We start from the raw sequence: 15131 nt of genomic DNA, 5'->3' as shown, positions 1-15131 counted from the left end.
TTGAAAAATGGGTTTTATCTTATGGATAGAGAAAGTGGCCAAGGTGAGGGGGTGGCATGACTGGACCAGGAAATAATCCAGTGAGGGCCAGCCCTCAGGGCGCCCAGCCTTGTCTCTGTGTCTACCTTTAGCACAAACGGAGGGAGGGGTTTAATAGGTACCTTTCTGTACCAAAATGTGGGCAGACCTCCAGGATCCTCAGAGGGTCAGGGTGTTTGAATCCCCCATGAGCTCCTGTTCATCCCAGAGGGTGGCAGAACGTCATATCAGGATGCTGGAGTGGCAGCTGGGCCCTGCCATGTACCAGTGAGTTGTTGAACTCCCCTTGCCTCCCAGGGGAGAGAGATGGTCCTATGGCACCAACCTGTGAGGGCCGATGCGGTGCTAAAGGGAGAGCGCGCGTCAGCAGCAGTATCTGGCATATGGGATGCGCTCAATAAATGGTTGCTGCGTGTGTTCTCTCCCCCCGGGACAGGCTCGAACTCTGCTGACAGGGTTGTTGAAGGACACGGAGTCTTTCTGAACCACCTGTAGGTCTGTAATGATGCGTGGAGCACTTCGCAAAAACTGCTTTCAGGGGAGGTCCCCTCAGGGCAGGTTCTAAGTCTGCTCAGAGTTCCGTGGCGGCTCTAAAAATGGGAGCCTCCTTCAGAAGCAAGGGAAGGGGACCCCTCCAGCGTATGTTCCTCTCTCCCCTGCCCTGACATCTCTGGCGCCACAAAAACCTAATAATTTACACAAGGGACCCGTATCCCTTATCCCTAAAATTGGTCTGTGACGAGCAATGAACATTTCTTGAGTGTGCCTTCCAGATTTCAACGTTCTAAGGAAGAAAAACAGTGAACTCCTAACAGCTAAACACCTTGGTGTTGCTGAGCATACCTTATCCTCCTGGACAACTGTTTCAAAATCTCAAGAAGTGGGCTTCCAACACTGTCAGAATCCGATGTGAGTCAACACAAACAGGACGTGAGTGCCTGGCTCATGACTGTCCCAAGCGTTGACAAAGACCTCGGTGCAGAACAGCTTCAAATGTGTGTTTGGCACGTGGGGGGCTGGGCCTCCAGTTTGGCCTTTCAGCAGTGAGGTACTGGCAGCGCCGTGGGTGTCACAGCACATGGAGGCTTGTGGTCTTCGCTGTCTGCCTGCCCCGGGACTTACTGCCCTCGAAGAAGAGGCCTGGATTGAATCAAGGGGTAAAACGCTCTGACTGGTGAACCATCCAGTCTGGGGGTGGGTGTCTGAGCTACTGTTTCTCTCCTCTTCTCAGTGTCCACGCTACTAGCCTTTCCTCTGCCATTAGGAACAGAAAGGGCATGATTTGGGAGGTAGCTCCGGGAGCATCCAGAAGGTTGCCCGGGGTTCATTTCAAGTCCTTGATGAGGGCTTGTCTTCACAGTGTGATGTGGGTGACCCTGAGGCCGTCCCTCAGGTCCGAGGGAAAGCCAAGTTGTGTCCCCACAGTGAGGAGACCTAATGGGGGCACCCTGAATCCCGAAGACGTGCGGGAACAGCGTAGCTAAGCAAGCTGGGAGTAAGAGTAAAAGAGTACCATGTCACCAGAGGCTCCTCTAGGACTGTCCCAACACAGGGGCGGCGCCGGGGTCTCCACCCACTCCCAGTGTCCACTCGCACATGGGAAGCCATATGTGTGATCGGCTCTGAATTAGAGACAAGCCTGTTAAAGTTCCTGGATAGGCTACCTTGGGTTTCTTCAGTGATGACCAGACAGCCAGGCCAACGTGGAGTCACTAGAGCTTTGACTTTTCTATGCAAAAGCTCCCACACAAGCTGGCTCCGGCCTCACAGTGGAAAGTTGGAATTTAGGATCTAGGGACCAGAGAGGAGAGACCCAGGCCTCAGTCCCAGCAGCGTCCCTTCCAGGGTGACCTTAGGAAGACTGTGGACTTCCTCCTTCTGTGGGCCTGTAAAATGAGGGTTGAGTAGGTGATCTGTGAGGCCCTGCCGCCTCTCGCTCTGTGCTTTCGGTCAAAGGCCACATGGTCGGGTGTTCCATCCTGAGGCCTGCCTGGGCTGTAGCTCTTTGCCTTTTCAGCCCACTCAGAAGAGGGGTCACTGGAGAGAAGGACAGGTCCCTAAGGCACCTCTCTACCTCAGTGGTGACATTAAAGGAACCAGGTTTCCCCTTCCACCCATGCCGGCCACTGATGCATTTCTTAGTTCCTGTTTCTCTTTGCTCACCCAGGAAGGCACTGCGTATGAAATCTTGGGCCCAGACTCCCGATTTTAACTCACGTTAGAAAATGCTAGCTCATAGGACACAAATCAGGAAGCTGGTTTTCCCAACAGACTCATCTGGGCACTCATTCTCCCAGAATGTCAGATACCACAGAGCCAGGTTGGTCGTCCCTCAGAAAGCCCGGCATTTCACTGCTGCTAGCAAAGGAGGCTTTGGAGAAAAAACAAAGGCTGCAGGAGTTTATGTGAATCAGCTCACTCCTATGGACAGGACACGAGGGGAAAGATACTGAGGAAAAACAATACAGAATCTCAAGAAATAAATACAGACATCGCAACTGCCACGTGAGTGTCCGGACAGCAGGGACTTTGGGTGTAAGAGAAGCTTTGCTCCCTGTGACTCAACAGAACTCTGCCAGCAAAGGCTAGTGGGTAAAAAGGGATCTGCTCCAGATGTGTTTGGGAAGCGCACAATAGACTAATTTAAATGGCTCTCTTTATTTCCTAACTTTGCAGGGTCTTCTGTACACGACTGTGCATTGTGAATGCATCTCTAGGGGACGGATGGAGCTTTTCCAAAATCATGCATCCCTCTCCTTTTCTGCGGTTGTCAAAAGTCAGGAGATGGGGAGGGGCAGGGGCAGCTGGTATCTCTGGTGAACTCAGGGTTGCTTCTTGGGCAGGTTGCATGTGGAGGGGATGGCAGGGTACCCAAGGAAGCCCTGACTAGTCATGGGCAGAGCCCGTCCTTTCTCTGCCCATCGCTAGCGCCTGGTCAGAGAACATCGCTGGAAACAGTGGGCAGGCCTGCGTCCGACCTCCCTCCGACCTCCCTCCCATGGCTGTGCTGTCTCTGGCCCTCTCTTCCTCCTCTGAGCGTCTGAGCAGCAGATTTAATCACAAAGCCGGCTTGTAGGTCTACGGTCTTTGAGGGAGATGACGCCATCCGTTTTTCTGAATCAGCGTGTCTCTCTGTCTGTCTTTGGAATTATCTTTTCACTTATTTGGGAGAATTGAGGATTGAGCTTCTGCAGACAATGTGCTGCTTGGAAGCCAAACTGTACCAGTCTCAAGCGACAAAGAAATTTTTAATAGACTCCTAGTCTTTGGAGCTGTTCTGAGCCCTGTGCTGACCTCAGGGCCTTTGCTTGGTCGGGGGCCTCCCTTCTCGTCAGTCCTTCCCTCCACCTCTCTGGGCCTGTTCAGAACAAGCTTGTCTGCTCGTGATGCTTTGATGTACCTGAGAGGCCAGCTCTCCTGGGATGGGAAGAGGAGAGGGGACCTGAGCTTCAGCCACTGTCTTCCTTGTCCCTCCTCACTGGGCTGCAATTCCACAGTGACCTCTCTCAAGTCTCTTTGGACCCTTGGGGAGGGGTGCTCTGGGTTGACCTGGGCAAACACCAGGCTTGTCCTGAAAGTCCGGTGTGACCCTTCAGCGAGGCCAACAGGAGCAGTAAGGAAAGAGCCTCAGCGAGCCTCAGGAACAGACCCTGATCAGAGGGCCAGAGCTGGCTGCCGCTTGTCCGTAAGCAGGCAGTGGGCTTCTGGGAACATCTGCCTTTTCAGTCTCTTCTCAATTATTTTTAAACGGACGCCCTGCTCCTCATCACCACCCGCAATTTTTGTTGATTATCGCTATTTGAATAGATGCTGATAAATTTGATCCCCCGGCTTCCCATGGCGTTTACCATCTATCTTTCCCTTTTCGGTTTCCATGTACTAGAGTGACGTCTCTCAGTGCGGTTGGCAGTGACCTGTGTTTTTCATGCGTGTTTTTGTTTCAGAATAACTGGGAGATGAAACAGGAAGCTCTATGACACACTTGATCGAAAATGACACAGACGTAGAAAAATCAGGACTCCAGCACCTCTACCTGCTGTCGGCTGCTGGAAGGCAGGTGACAGCTTTGCCCTGGGACCTGATTCTAGCTGCCGTGGACTCCAAGGGCCTCCGCATTCGCTGATGATGTGTCTGCGATATTGAGGTCGTGGTCTAGTCTGGTCGGTTTCCTATTTATCTGGCGAGTCTCTATGTGTCTTAATCCCTTTTCCTCCATTAAAAGCAAAACTAAAGAAAAATGAATTGTTTGTTATTAGCTATATTTAAACACTAATTTAAAGGATACCAAATGGCCTTTGAGATTAATTTCTACAGGACCACAAGTAAGCCCTGCCATAACCCCACTGGTCATGATGACATCTTTAGAAGAGTGTTGAACTTGAATCTCTTATTACTCAGCCTTGCTTGCCCTGCTTTTCCTTCTCCCCCTCTAGAAGACCTCTAGAAGACCTCCCAGTCTGTCCCCAGCACCTGGTACTGGGTCAGTAATGGCATATTGACATTTAAGAGAAAACACTGGAAGACATTTGGAAGTCTCTTTCCACACCCACTCTGATCATGGCCTCCAAATGGTGATCTCAAAATCGTCACCAACCTGAGCTTTCTACTGGAGACCTCGGTCTTCTCAGCTGCTCTTTCCTTCCCTCCACACATCAGTTGCCCATTCACTTCTTCATTCCGCACAGGTTCTTTTGGGGTGCGCTATGGGCCAGGTTCTGGAGACAAGGCAGTGGGTGGGGTCAACTCCGCCCCTGCTTCCCAGTGCCTTGTGCCTAGTATGTGTGGGCCTTGCTGGGGCTTCGCTCCTGAAATGTAGACAAGTGCCGTGCGGTTCTTCATGAATGGATGGCACGGTCGTTTCATTTAGATGCCCCGATTTCGTAAATCCACTCTTCAAATCCGAACCCATGGAATTGGCAACTAAACATTCCTTAAAGTGGGTAAACGTCAAAGCAGTCCTTCTGTGGAGTCTCACTCTCTTCCCCACCCCTGAGTAGGAAATTTGACCCTCCTGGGGACCTGGCCAAAGAGGCCATTAGTAGTTGCCTTCCAGTGCTTCCTGTCACTCTTCCCTTTCAAGCTGAGCAGACATCCAAGAAAAATTTAAAATGACCTGTTGTACAGTTTCACACTTCTCAGAATTAATTTATCATTAGGGCCATGACAATAATCTCAAAACCCACTACGTGCCTGGCATGGTGCACACCGTGATGCATCTCCGGGTCTCAGCCCGAACGTCCCCTTCTCAGGGAGCGCTCTCTGACCACTGTGTTCCGAGAAGACCCCTCCACCGCACCGTTTCTCTCTACCCCATGACTCTATTTTATTTTCTTCATGGAACTTGCCAGTATCAACAATTATCCTGATTGTTCGTTTACTAATTAGCCATCTGCTTTTCACCTGACCCCCAAATTCCAGCTCTATAAAGTCTGTCTCATCCCCCGGTGTGTGCCCAGCACCTGGTACTCCACTCAGTAATTATGTGTTGATTGGATCCATTATCTTATTACTTCTCATGACAACACTGTGATGCTGAGCAGCCCAGTACTCTGACAACTGTTAGGTGGATGAGGAAGTCATGAGTCCATTTCCCTCTGATGAGGTAAGGAGGTAAATGGAGCAGCCCAGGTGAGGACACAGGCCTTCCACCAGGACATCGCCCAGCAGAAAGGGTCAATCGCGAACTATCTGCTACCTGGATAATCAGAGTCCCATCTGAAACCAAACTTTGCCGTGCTAATAAAGGTCCTTCAGTGAAATTTTATTTGCGTGTGTTCCTAGAAGATTAAAGGCAGCCATGTAGTGGAGGGATGTGTCCTCAGTGGGGCGTGTGGTGTACAGGGCTCTCATCCTCGTTCTGCCAACTCTTGCCTCGGCAAGTCACCCGACTCCTCTGGACGCAACTTTCCTCAGCAGAACACTAAGACCAGATGAAATGCTTCCAAACATCCTACCCTGCACTGAGATTCTTTTATGCACCCATCCCCCTGCTGGCTCTTTTTCTCTGGCTTCTAGAAAAGGAGAAGGCAGTGCAGAAGGATGTCAAGAACAGCAGAGACAAAAGCCTTGGAGAGTGCAAGGAGTCTAGGCCCAGTTGTGGGTTTGTGGACGTGCCTATGGGGTGCTCACACTGATCTAAGGCAGCCCCTCCGGGCATACCCCTGCCCTGGTACAAAGGGATCCCGTTGGGAAGAACATTTGCCCCCACCTGGTCACCCCTCCCCTGTGTGTTTGAGCAGAACTAAACTGTGTCCCAGAGACTAACCCACTAGGGTATTTATGACCTGGAAAAGAGGGAAGTCATAGGCTCAAGGAGAAGCAGAAATAGCTCATCCAGTGTTTGCAGGATAATTAGCTCACAAGGATGACAGGAGAAGGAGCAAAAGGAAATTCAACACGCGATTCTAGGTGGTTGGAGCAGTGGCTCTGAGCCCCACCCAGACATTAGAATTACCCAGGAGTCTTCAAAAATCCAATGCCCGGGCTCCACCGGGAATAATCACACCAGAACTTGGGGTGGGAGGCAGGCATCAGTATTTTTAAACTCCCCAGGTAATTCTATCGTGGAGCCAAGGTTGACAGCTGTTGGTCTAGGGCTATACTGTCCAATATGGTAGCCACTAGCCACTTGTGTCTATTGAAATTGTAAAATGTGACTGGTGTGACTGAGGAACTAAATTTTTAATTTCTTTTTATTTTAATTAATTTAAATGTAAATACCCACATGTGACTTGTGGCTGCCATATTGAACAGTGCAGATACAGAATACATGTATTATCATAGAAAGTTCTACCAGACAACTCAGTCTGGGGGCCCTCTGATGCCTGTAACCGCCAAGTGAAATGACACTGAACCTGAAAGATGTCTAAGGTAATTCTCTGTCTGTTCCCTTGACTAAGGTCTGCTCTCCCGTCTTGGGCCTGCAGCATATTTTTCATCCACCTTTTAAGCCAGGGCTCGCGCAAAATGAGAGTGACATGCTTTCAAAGTGCTGCACGGTAGGATTGAAAAGAATTTAAAATATCGCAGAAATCTAAGGCCCTGACCCAAGCCACGTGGCATTCACGCTGGCCATTCACTCCGTTTGCATCTTTGAAGACGCAGGCCTGGCGAGGGAGCTTTCTGTATGATTATTTAATTACTGTAATCCCAGAATTTGGGACAGTGGAGAGCAGGCCTTCCAGGGAGAGCCTTCGGGAAAGCAAATGGCCAGAGGAGGGATTTGGAACGTGGGAGGGGTTGGGGCTCTTGAGATGGGCTCATTGAGGCCGCTCAGCAAGCTCAGCCAGTTTGGGGTGAGAGCTGGAGAAACAGAAGCCAAAGCTGAATCATTTTCTGCTTATCTCTCACAGATTTTTTTTTTTTCTTTTTTTGGAGGGAAAGCACCTTACGACAAATAATCATACTATTTTGAATTTCAGAGCTTTCCCTTTTTCAGAGCACTTTACCACCTCTGACTTATTTTGTCCTCACAACAAGGCCAGAAACAGAAGAAGGGAAGGGGTTTTAGCGCCCGTCTAACACCCCAAGAGAGAGCGCAATATTATGGAAAGAATTGAAAAGGAAAGGTGAAGACTGGAGTGTTTTATCATCTCTCGCCACACCCCAGTCCGTAGTAGCATAACTAGAGTCAAACGTACTGAGGCGATATTGTACTCCTACAGTGGACTGCGTTTTTAAAAGAAACACAGGGCTCCACTCTGTTCTGTCTTGTCTCGTCCCAGCCTTCTAACTCTTGAGAGTTCATTCTTTGAGGCCATTTTTTCCTCAGAGCTTGGTGTGATTTGCAAATTTGACAAATATGCCTTCAGTGTCTCCCTCCAAGTTATTTTTAAAATGGTGAGTGAGACAGAACACAGGACAGGGCCCTGTGGCTCTCCATGGGAACACTCCTACTTCCCACCAAAGGACATAACTGGTGCAAAACCAGCCACAGACCAACACGGTCACCTTGTAGTCCTCAACCTTCTCTATGTGTTGAGCTGCAGAGAATCATTTTGTGGGGAGAAAGCAGTGAATAGTCTTTCCACCTGAGATCTCCTGGGGGCCCTGGCCAGCCTGGCCGTCTCCAGCAGCCGAAGTGGGAGTAGAGGGAGCAGGACTGACACGATGCCACGAGTGGCCCTCTTTGGGATGTTTGTCCTACCAGCTGTGAATTTTCTGACTCTTGCCGTCATCTGGGCCATCTTTTGTGCCTTATGTACATAGGATACAATGAGAGGTTTTCAGATGCTTTACTGAAAGCAAGACACACTTTCTGGGGCATTCCCCTAATCGACTGTTCTGGTGAAGCTCGTCAAAACAGGAAATGAGGTTAGCATGGAATGACTTTCTCTTAGAGAACTTGTGTTGCCTCTTCGAGACCACCACTTTCTTCCCAAATGCTTGTGAGCCTCGCCCAATACGTCTTCCGGGTTTGCCCGGAAATTGGGGTCAGTCTGCCCTTCTGGAGTTTTTAGAACCCATTCCTTTGGAAAACGGTGGTGATATTTGCTTGTTCCCAGCCTTCTAGACCCTCTCCCTTTCCCTCCAACGTCTCTAAGATGTTTGCAAGGTGCTCAGAAGTTAGATCTGCACAAGCTTCGAGCACAGCAAAGGCATGCTTGAGTTAAGAGCTCTGTGCACATGCCCAGGCTGAGGTGGTCACACGTGGGCTCCCCACACGGGCTTCTGGTAGCTCCCACCTCATGCTGTTTGGTTCACATGTTCCCTTTTCATCTGACATGCCAGCAAGAGAAAACAAGTCCCGTGGTGATGAAACCTTAGTGGGAGCAACCCTCTTTCTTCCCCTGCTCCACGTGTGAGCCTCGGGCTCAGAAATGCACTGTAATCGAAACAGCTGGGCCTGGCTTGGTTCACGTGAATCCCCATGTTGGGTTCTTTGACTCAGTTATCAAAAGCAGTGAGGGTTTCATAGTCTGGGCGAGCTGCGACACGATCTTTGCTGAGGCTTTCTGACAAACAGCTCTACTTGAAATTTCTAGATTTCAATGTCTTCTTAATACTGAAGGACTTTTGAGTTACCTCTGCTTTTATCCAGGAGAAGGGAGTCAACCTGGGGAATGTCTCGCCTTGACTCACAAGCGTCTGGGGAGGACTGAGGTCTCCGAATACAAGATTTGGATGACCTCTTGGAGGTCTACCTATGCCTTATGCTTTCACTTCTGTAATCATGGTCTGCTTCTCTTTTTACACGACTTAGTGGGATCTCAAAAGCTGTTCTGAGTCCCCGTGGCTGGAACGGGGCACAGCCATTCCACACCCTCCCCCTTAGCCTAGTGTCCCTGCCTCGCTCTCTCCAGGTCTGCAAGTGCTGTGTTTTCAGCACTGATTACCTAAGTATGTGGATTAATAAGTGTGCACCTTTAGAATAATCCCAGCTACCAGCTGAGGCCCTAGTTTGCTCCCGATACAACTTTTGGCGTTTCACAACATTGTTTCCCGTCCTCATCACAGGCCCCAGAGGTAGAATTATTATCCTTTTTTTTCAGTTAAGAAAACTGAGTTTTAATTTGCTCCAAATCACAAAACCAGTCATGTAGTGTTGCATCCTGGATTCAAATCCAGGCCACAGCCCATCTCTCTCTCATGCTGCCTGCTTGTATTTTATAAATATGTAAAAGCAAATGCCATTATTCCTTAAAAAGGACTGTGAATGATAAGTGACAGTTGGAAGGAAGATACCAGAGCGTAAGTGAAAACAGGGGGTGAGTGACAGTCAAATGATGGTGCCAAGTCCTCGGTTCCCCTTCTTCTGCAGCAGAACAGCAGGCGGATGTAGGGGCACCTGAGGCCTCTCCACGGTGACCGCCGACAGCTGTGTCAGCCCTGCTCCCGCCAGGGTGGTGTGACGATCCTCGGAGAGGGCAGGGATGTGGACAGACTCTGTTTTCTGGAAAGTGCCAGCTACTCAAAGTGCAGTTGGTAGGTCACAAAGGCAGAGGTCCCCCGGCCCCTTGGCACCAGAATCTGCATCTCAACCAGGCCCAGCGAGACTGGTGAGCACAGCTGTTAGCTCTGCGCTCTGGGCCCCTGAGGTCAGACCTCTGTGGTAACACCTTTCACCTCCCAGCCCCGCGTGTGCCTGCCTTACGTAGGTGGTGAACTAGGTGGTGAACGATGTTGGTAAAGTGAGTTTGGTCTTTATGCTTCTGAGGAGCTGGTTGGGGGGTGGGGAAATCAGTTCCACAGAGGCTCCCGGGGGCCCCAGGCAGGGCTCCCTCCTCAGCTAACCGTGCGGCCGCTGGGGAATCAACGAGACAGAGAAGAAGAATGGGCTAGGAAACCATGGAATGAGTTACTCCAGTAGAAGGGGTTGTTGCTGCCGTTTGAGGAGAAAAAGCAAACATAAGGGAAATATACCATCAAAAACTATTAATATGACCCCTCCAACCCTTACCTACTCTCGGTCCATTATGCAGGAGAACACTCCTCTGTAATTATTGTCCCTGGTCCCTGTGGGTGAGGTGGCCGTGTGCCCCCGTTTGCCCACGACAGTCCCATTCATGCCTATTAGAAATCAATTAATGTCCAATAATTGCTTTTGACTCTGGCTTTTACTCAGACATGTCCTGGTTTGGAAGTGAACTGTGTGGTCACTCTATCTTGAGGTCACCTTATATCTGTTTTGTTATTTCCCCAAGAAGCTGCTTTACAAACCCTGACCCCTTCACACCACCGTCATCTCTAAGAAGGAAGGGCGTTTGGCAGCTCACCTGTGGTTCTGGCAGGGCTGCCGTGGAATAAGTCAAGTCAACAATGGGGGAGTGAGAATGAGTGTGTGCACGCATGTGTGTGTGTGTGGTATATGTGGGTGTGTGACATGGTCATGTGGGTTCTGTGTGAGTGCACATGCGGTACATGTGGGGATGCCTACATGCATATGGGTGGTGTGTATCTGTGGTGTGTCTATGGTGTGTGTGTTTGTGTGCATTTGTGCCTCTGTGTGTTGTGTGTGCTGTGGTATGGTGTGTGTGGGGTGTGGATGGATGTGAGCGTGGGAGTCGGTGGTACCTGTGTATGTGGTGTGGGTGTGTGCATGTGGGTGTGGTCTGTGGATGGATGGGTGCAAGTGTTGCTGCGTGTGGTGCGTGTGGTGTGTACATACATGGTGTGTATGTGGCTGGATGTGGGTATGGTACGTGTGGTGTGGGTGTAGGTGTCTATAGCTCATAGTGTGTGTTCAGAGTGTGGATATATGGTATGTGTACTTTGTGTGTGGCTGAGTGTGGGTGTCTGTGGTGCCTGAGCACGTGTGTATGTGTGGGTATGAACGTGGTCACTATGTGTGTGTGGGTCTCTGTGTCTCTGGTGTGGGGAAATGTGGGGGAGTCTGTGATATGTATGTGTGCATACCTGTGTTACATGTGTGTATGTGTGTCTGTGTTGTGTGTGTGTATGTGAATGTATGTAGTGTGTGCAGGTGTGTGTGGGGGTGTCTGTGATGTGTGTATGTGTGTGTGGGGGTGTCTGTGATGTGTGTATGTGTGTGTGGGGGTGTCTGGTGTGTTTGTGGGCATATGGGTGTGTGCATGTGGATGTGTGTAGTGTGTACAGGTGTGTGTATGGGGGGTGTTTGTTGTATGTGTGTATGTCTGTGATGTGTGTCTGTGATGTGTGTGGGTGTCTGGCGTGTTTGCATGTGTATGTGGGCAGGCGGGTGTGGACATGTGAGTGTGTGTGCTGTGTGCAGGTGTGTGTGTCTGTGATGTGTGTCTGTGCATGTGGGTGTGTTTGCATGTGTATGTGGGCAGGTGGGTGTGGGCATGTGAGTGTGTGTGCTGTGTGCAGGTGTGTGTGTGGCTGTCTGTGGTGTGTGCAGGTAGTGGAGGGTGTGTTTGTCTGTGGAGGGATGTGAGGGCGTGCTTCTTGAGCGTGTGAGGGAGAGCAGATGTACATGTCCTGGGGGTTGTTTGCAGACCCGTGCAGAGCTCCACATGGCACCTCCAGAAGGGAACCCATTCTGCCCCCCAGGAGGGGCAGCCTGCTGGAGTCTCTGGGGAAGTCACTCTGAGCAGTGGCATCGATGGTTGGGGCTGGGTGAGTGCAGATCCTGAGCCACCTCACCCGGAGCCCTTGAGGGCAGGACTGGGTCACACTGCCGATGCCCCGCTAGTGCCTGGCGCACAGTAAGGCCCTAGGAAAGATGTGCCCAGGGCAATGCCACCTGACCGGAAGCCCCTTCCTTCTGCCCAGCTCACTGACATAGAGGCACTCGAGGAGTGTTCTGGCTCCGTTTCACATCTTGTGTCGGTGTCAGAGGAGTGATGTGTCCCCTGCTGGCATTCCCAACAACGCCTTCTCCAGGACAGACTGCAGAGGTGGCCATGCCCAGCCAGGCTGGGGCCCTGCTCTCGGTCACAGCCTATTTCTGCACAGATCTACTCCGACACAAGATGCTGCCACAGGTGAGGGTAGCCCACTTGGCCCCAGAGCCTTGGGCCCCTGACCCACTGCCCCCAGGGCCTCCTGCCCTGGCCCTCTCCTGCTGTCCCCTCTGGACGAGCACTCATTCATGGCAGCTAAGGGCCACCTGACTTATCTTGACCTGTCTCTTCCTGAGGCAAGAATGAACCAGGGAAGGATTTCTGAGGACCTTTTTCCGAGCTGGGCACTTCCTTTAGGGCTGCAGAAATGGCGACTCCATAAACTACAGAACTGGGTCGGACGCGACCTGGTTCTGGTCCGCACGGTCTCTGGCACGTTGTCTGCTCTCTCCAGCCTCGGCGTCCGAGTCCACCGAGTAGGGAGACGAACGCTCCTACGCTGGCACGCGAGGACATTTGCAGTAACGTAGGAAAGTGCTCAGCACAACACCTGGAGCAAAGCGCAGACTCAGTCAGTGGTGGCTAGCATCACTGTTATTTTAATTTATAAAAATTGAGCTTCTCTCTAAATAAATGTATCGAGAAGTAGTAAAAACATGCCATCAGTAAAAATACTTCAATGAGGTCCTAACGACCTTAACCATAAAATATAAACTATCGAAAGGAAGAAAAGATCTGGAAAGCAGGGGTAGCAGAGACAGCAGCCTCCGGGGGGACAAAGTGGCAGAGAGAGAGCCGGAGAGACGTGGGCCAGCCTGCACGGCCCGCTTCCTCTGCATGCGACAAGCGTGACACAGCCCGATCCTGCATCGGCCGGGCCAGATGCCGCCGTATTCGAACACTGATTTGCTTTAAGGTAAATATTTTGGTGTCTTTCTTTTCCTGAACTTTTAACCTTGCTGGTAAACCGGGTACATACAGTAAATGAGTTGTTTTTCTGAGAACTGACTTTTGAGGAAATAGGGAAAAAAAAGGGATTTTTATTAGCTAATTGTCAGTCCTGTGCGTGATTGAAACTCTCATTATCCTGCTTCTGAACTCGGCTCCAGGAGAGTTGGCCACCAAAAAAAAATCACTTATTTTAATTTATGAAAAAAAGCCTTTAAAATGTGTAAATATACCAACTCAAAAATAGCAAAACTTACAAAAACAATAGAGGGAGGGAAGTCATTCTGTAGAAGGTTTCTGAGACAAGAAAAACAAGCTATCCAAACTCCAGTTTGTTGTTTCTAATTAGAAAGCCCCTCGACCCAGTCCCTGTGGACTCTGGTCCTACGCTCACCGTCTCGAGCCACTTCCACTTGTCGTAACTTCTTAGATATTGTAACGGAAGCAAAGAGGGCACCTGAAATCCTGGCACAGAGTGACCCTGAAGACACACTTCTAATATCCAGGGTGCTATCTTTCTCTCTCCAGGCAGGGGGCTGGCAGAGCTGCCTTTGTTGACAAACACTGCCTCTGCCAGTGGATTGTGCAAGAATACTTTATAAATGAGAACAATGACAGGGAACCAGCCAGAACAAGGAAGATGTGGATTCAGCATGTGCTTTTCACTGGAAAGTGTCGTTTGACCTCTGCCCTATAATTTCCTTAACTGTTAAAGGAAGATCTGACTTTTTGGCTTTCAAGCCTCACGGAGGTGCTGTCAAATACACACAGTCCGTATCACGCTTTGAAACAGTTGGAGGGAAAAAGAAACCGTCTTCAGGCTGAGTCGTGATGGAGTCTCATCAGCCTCGTGGCAGATGATGGCACGTCCTTGAGGGTTCTTAAGCCCTGAAAACGACCCAGCCTCAGAACAGCTCTCCCTCTCCCCACTGCTTATGCCTACAGCCTGTGTGTCTGCTCCATTGGATGCCAGAGGAGCTGCTTTCAAATAACGCTCCCATTGGAGGGTAAGCTGAGGACATCGAGAAGAAATATCTCAAATCTTCTAAGATATAGGATGGTATTGATAGGGTTTTTAAGACAGTTTCTCCCTGCCTTCTTAAAAGACGGAGGAAGAGGAGAGGAAGGGGCAGAGAAGATGAAACAAATCACAGCATCTTTTCAAAAGATGTGATTGAAACAAACGACAAAGCGTGTTCAGAGAGCCAGCTCCTGGGAAGTCAACGCGTATCACTCTCGGTCCCCATTCTTCTCTCCTCTTTTTTCCCTTCAGAATAAATCAAAGAATCGGCTAAAATCCAAGTTGTGTGTGTGGCGTCTTTATCTGACGGACCGTGTACTTCTAATCATAGCTTATCTTTGCTTGTAAAGCACCCCCTTCCTGTCCTCTGGGGACATTACTTGTTTTAATGTTAGGAACATGCACACATACGAGTCTGCTCTGCAGAAAAGCATCGCTCCAGGTCTTCAGTCCTCTGCAATTCATTTAGAGGTTTAGTTCTGGGAGGCCTGAGCTGGCCTGACGGCTAGCAACCTGTTCCACATGTGCCAGTATCTCTGCAAACAGCCAACTCCCAAAGCCAACAATGGGGAGAGGGGCATCAGGGAAATACTAAAGAATGGAAATTTCATTCATTTCCCAACCCTTATCCTTCACAGTTGATAAGAATGTCAACCGATGCAAAGTTTGTTGAGACTGGTAAGTTTGAGGATTGTGTTAATAAAATATTTGTGAGAAGTTTAGTGGCCTGTGGTTAAGGCTATCTCCCCCCCGACTCCATCTTGCTTCATTTGAAAGTATTTATTTATTTATTTATTTATTTATTTTTTAAATGTGTCTCTTCAGCTTGAGTTTTTTTTTTTTTTTTTTAATTTTTT

General features: G+C 49.8%; 1 long non-coding RNA gene across 5 annotated transcripts in view; it reads left to right on the top strand.

Moving 5' to 3' along the window:
- The window catches only part of LOC124240289 (uncharacterized), a 189368-nt gene that overhangs the window by 55957 nt on the left and 118280 nt on the right, over positions 1–15131 (top strand). For 4 of the 5 annotated variants that reach the window (XR_006888826.1, XR_006888827.1, XR_006888830.1 and 1 more), the window contains exon 2: positions 3984–4199. This is a non-coding gene — a long non-coding RNA (uncharacterized LOC124240289). The remainder of the gene's footprint in view (positions 1–3983; positions 4200–15131) is intronic. The other variant, XR_006888829.1, reaches the window with a different exon arrangement.

This window comes from Equus quagga, chromosome 5, assembly GCF_021613505.1.
Source record: "Equus quagga isolate Etosha38 chromosome 5, UCLA_HA_Equagga_1.0, whole genome shotgun sequence".
NCBI lineage: Eukaryota > Metazoa > Chordata > Mammalia > Perissodactyla > Equidae > Equus > Equus quagga.
Note: the sequence above shows the minus strand (reverse complement) of the source record. Positions and strands in the feature narration are given on the sequence as shown.